Source organism: Rattus rattus, chromosome 1 (assembly GCF_011064425.1).
Source record: "Rattus rattus isolate New Zealand chromosome 1, Rrattus_CSIRO_v1, whole genome shotgun sequence".
In the NCBI taxonomy this organism is placed as follows: Eukaryota; Metazoa; Chordata; class Mammalia; order Rodentia; family Muridae; genus Rattus; species Rattus rattus.
The window spans coordinates 236,886,212-236,891,026 of record NC_046154.1 but is presented as its reverse complement, the minus strand read 5'-3'; positions in this window follow the sequence as shown (position 1 = coordinate 236,891,026).

The window sequence follows — 4,815 nt, the reverse complement described above, 5'->3', positions numbered from 1 at the left end:
ACTAGAGAAACACTCATTCTACTTGAGAATAACTGGAGGTATAAAGAGAAGCTCCACAAAAGTGGAGGAAGGGCTTCTATAAGTGAAAAAATTAAGCTGGCTGAGAGGTCAAGCCTTCTGCACAGTATGTGCAAAGGCCCCAGTTTAACATGTGACAACTATGGGTGCAAACATAAATAGGTAAGTAGGGTAGATGAATCTTTGGGGGACATGAACAGCCAGTGAAACAGCTGGTTTCTAAGGACAAGGCTAGTGTGGAGCATAAATAGTTCAGTCAACCAGGCTGATGATTGAATTTCTAAGTTGCGTTCTTTCCATGAAGGAAATGATTGTGTTGTATCACTGGTTACAGGAGAATTTACTGTGATCTTCCCTTTCCAGGCAAGAGAGGATCTCCCTTCAATCATCATCCTTCAGACCCCTAGAAAAAAGCATCTGGACCGGAGACAAGTATAACAGCACATGAAAGATCCTGGAATAATCCCCCTAACTTGACCCTGACTCTAAGACACCTGTCAGAAAGGGGAAGCACCTAGGACTGTGCCAAGTGTCACATTCCTCAAGCCTGGATCATCTCCAGAAATGACTTGGACAGTTATTTATCCAACAGAAAAAAATTAGAGAAGTGATGCAGAAAAGAATGAAAAGAGAAAGATAACTTCGTCTTTTTCACTGCATGATGGATCATAGCTTTTGTTGTTCTCACACCTACCCAATTTTCAGTGACATTTTCTCCCTTGTACAAGGAAGGACTCTGGGAAGTGATTTATATAAAAATGATGCTATTGAGAGGATGGCCACATGACCCACTGTCAATGCTAATGAGACCTCTTGACCAAAAGGAATGGGTTTCTGTCTTTTGTTGCTGAAAACTGAGATTGTCATGGAAGTGAGAAAAATGACAGATTTCAGTTTGGTCTGAACAGAAGCCACAGACAAACAGTACCAATTGGAAGTGTTATTAGGCAATAGGACAATATGGCCCTCATAGACAGATAAGTATTGGTATAAATCTAAACTCCAGTCCCTGTTTCTTCTGTAACCTTAGACCATGTACCAAACCTTTATTTTTCTACCTATAAAATGAATACATTCTAATTAATAGATAAAATACTTTATTATTAATTGCAGTATTCACCATTAAATTTTCTATTGTTAAAATTATACACACAAGATAAACTACCATACCATTTAACCAGAAACAATTTACTTAAAAGAATAATCTTTCAGACTACCATCTGGAAATCTTCATTTCTAAAAGAAATGTTTAAGAAGAGGACTATTTATAAAATACAATATTTACCAAAAATTAACACAGACTTTTTTGATTGATATACGGTATTTTTTTGGAAATTTTTGTTAAATGACATAAGTTGTACAGTTAATTTGCTAATTGAGATAAACAGGTTTAAAATTATAAATCTGCCTAAAACAAAGTCATTTAAATATCTGGGTTCTTTACACAGACCAGCAAGTGGATGGCAAAGTCAAGAAAGAACTAGAAAACACCTAATAAAGAAAATATTTTGTTAAAGTTAGTTTTGTTTTAAAAATGGCATTATGGGCATAAAAGGCAGTAATTAGAGGAAGTTGGGTGAACAGTCAACAGAAATTGTATTGCTTTTCAGTCCTTATATGAGCCTAAATTTATTACAAAATAAAATTTTAAAAGGAAAGACAGACAAGCATCCTATTTCAAATCTGTCATCTTACCTACTGTGAGCTTAAGGCAAAATCAGCATGAATTCTGGGACTGCCTGAGATACATAGCAAGGTCCTCTCATAAAAGAATAAGGAAGAAAGTGGAAGGGGAGAGAGGGAGAAAGGGTTGGAAAAGGAGGGAGGGGAGGAAGGAAGGAAGGGAGGGAGGGAGGAGGAAGGAAGGGAGGGGAGGAAGGAAGGAAGGAAGGGAGGAAGGGGGGGGGGGAGGGAGGGGAGGAAGGAGGAAGGAGGGAAGGAAGGAGGGGGAAGGGAAGGAAGGAGAGGAGGGGAGGGAGGAAGGAAGGAAGGAGGGAGGAAGGGAGGAAGGAAAGGAGGGAGGGAGGAAGGAGGGAGGGAGGAAGGAAGGAAGGGAGGAAGGGAGGGAGGAAGGAGGGAGGAAAGGGAGGAAGGAGGAAGGGAGGAGGAAGGGAGAGGGAGGAGGGAGGGGAGGAGGGAGGGAGGGGGAGGAGGGGAGGAGGAAGGGAGGGAGGGAGGGAGGAAGGGAGGGAAGGGAGGGGAGGGAGGGAGGGAAGGGAGGAAGGAAGGAAGGAAGGATTTGATGTTACTCATAAGTATCTGAACAAAGCAGAATTGAACCAATCTATAAACAAAAAGAGACCAGTTATGGATCAAATCCCTAATTAGAACAAAGTTGGAAAATATTTTTAAGCTAACATCATATATGCTGACAAGAGTGTGTCAAGGTGAAACAATTCACAATACTGTTCAAAATGTGCAAGTAGTAACATTTATGGAAAACCTTCAACAATACTAAAAGTCTTCAAAGGGGCTTGAGATTCCTGGCCTATATAGGCTTGGCCTATGTAGATTCTCTCTCTCTCTCTCTCTCTCTCTCTTTCTCTCTCTCTCTCTCTCTCTCTCTCTCCACACAATCATACATACATATATTAATAATAAAAAAGCAATGAAGGTAGCTATTTTTAACATAATATTTTATTGGTTATTTGGGAATTTCACACCATGCATCCCAATCACACCTATTTCCCAGTCCTTCCATGTCCACTCACACTCCACGTTTGTGACCTTCCCCCAGAGTTTTCAAAAACAAATTCAATTTCTGTTATCTATATACTCACTGGCACATAGCCAAACTCTCAGTGGTCTGCCTCTTAAATAAAACTGAGCAGTCCCCCTCCCATAACTCTACCAGAAGCCATTAATTGTGGAGAGCTATACTTCAGCATTCTTATCCCACTTTTAAGAGTTCCTTTTCATGACGACTATACTCCATGGTAGTTTACCTTGTGCATTTAACCAATGTATAATTTTAAGAATAGAAATTGTGTTGCTAAATACTGTGATTAACAATAAAGTATCTCATTTCTTCATTAGAATGCAGTATTCTTTTTACAGGTGAGAAAAGGAGACTCAGACAGGTTTCTACTTCATGAGGGAGGATTGTTATGAAAGCCTTCCAGAGCTCGCTCTCTCAACTATGTAATATGTAATCACTGATATCACTGTGAAAGTTACTCCCTTGTTCTTTACCATCAGCAGGAGCTCCCACATGGTTTCTGCTCACCGACGAGGCCTCTGGTTGCAGTAGGAACCCAGAAAAGTCCCTCAAAGACATCACAAATCTGGGTATCTCCATGTAGGTACCACACTGGTGGTAGTGATTGTTGTTGTTGCTGCTGCTGTTGTTTTTGCTTTGTTTTATCTTTTCCATCCCTCCATAATGTTCGTTGAACTTGTGCCTACTACCTGCACTGAGAAGGTGAGATAGTCTGTGTAGCTACTACTCCCACCCCAATGAAGGCCAGGGTTTAGCTATATATGTTAATTAATTCAACCCCTTGAAATCTATAGTAGAGAAACTTCAGAGCAGTAGACAAGTATGTCTCTGTAGAAAAAGAGGACTAGTAAACAATAGTAGGAAATGAGTAAAAGACCAGAAGTACTTGGCAGGCCAGTGATAAAACCAGTTTTATTTTAAATGAAAGCATTATAAGTTCATTAAATATTAGTTATCAATAAATATTGTAAGTTCATAAAATCAACTATTTAGTAATCACAATTAACTGTATAGAGATGGTTCAGACATTTAAAAGCAAAGGAACAATCTCAGATTTACGTATTTTAAAAGAACAGAAATTCACCAGTGCTTTTCTGTAGAATTATTTGTAAAGAGTAAATGTGAATGCTCCCAAAAGAGTGGAAACTACAGTTCTGTTTATCTCCTGACTATCTAAAAAGTAGGGAAAAGCAAGATTCGGTGAAGTCATGCCATTAAAAGTTAAGAGGAAACAGGATCGCTGGGGCAACAAGGAGATCTAGGAACAATAAAGTAAAGATATAGGGTAGCATTACCAAGGAAAGGGAAGAAGGAAGGAGGAAGTGAGGGAAGCAAGGAAGGATGGAAGGGAGCAGTGAAGGGAGCAAGGAAAGAGGGAAGGAAGAGAAGAAGGAAGCAACGAAAGAGGGAAGGAAGAGAAGAAGGAAGCAACGAAAGAGGGAAGGACAATATTTGAGATAATAAACATTTGAGAAGACAGATATCTTGCCTCTGCTTTAAATATTGTGTACAAGTAATAAACTGTTAGATGGCATGTGTGATGGCTAATCTTCATTGTCAGCTTGAGTACTATATTTCAAATCACCATGAAAGCATGCCTCTATATAGGTATGTGATGTCTTTCAAGTGGGTTTAACTGAAGTGGAAAGAAAGACCCTGAATGTGGCTGCACTGGTTCATGGCCTGGGGTTGCCAGATGAACTTTTAAAAGCTGACAGGAGCACCAACTTCTTCACTCTCTGCTTCCAGTCTCTAGATAGAACTTGGCTAGATGCCTGATGTACCTGTGGTCATGCCTTTCCCCACATGGATGTTCTACATCCCCTCAAGCTGTAAAGTGTTAAGACTTTCTTCCTCTAGGTTACTTTGCATGAGACATTTGACCATGGTCATAAGAATGGCAATGAATATAGCATTCCATACTATTTATGAAAACATTTGAATTAATGAGCCCAAATACAGCTCTTGAATATCAAAAGCACAGATAAAAATGATGCCAGTATACTTAGGTACTGAAGAAGACTGCCATCCTTGCCGACAAGTGACCTCCTGTTGTCTGAGAAAGCACATGACCTTCC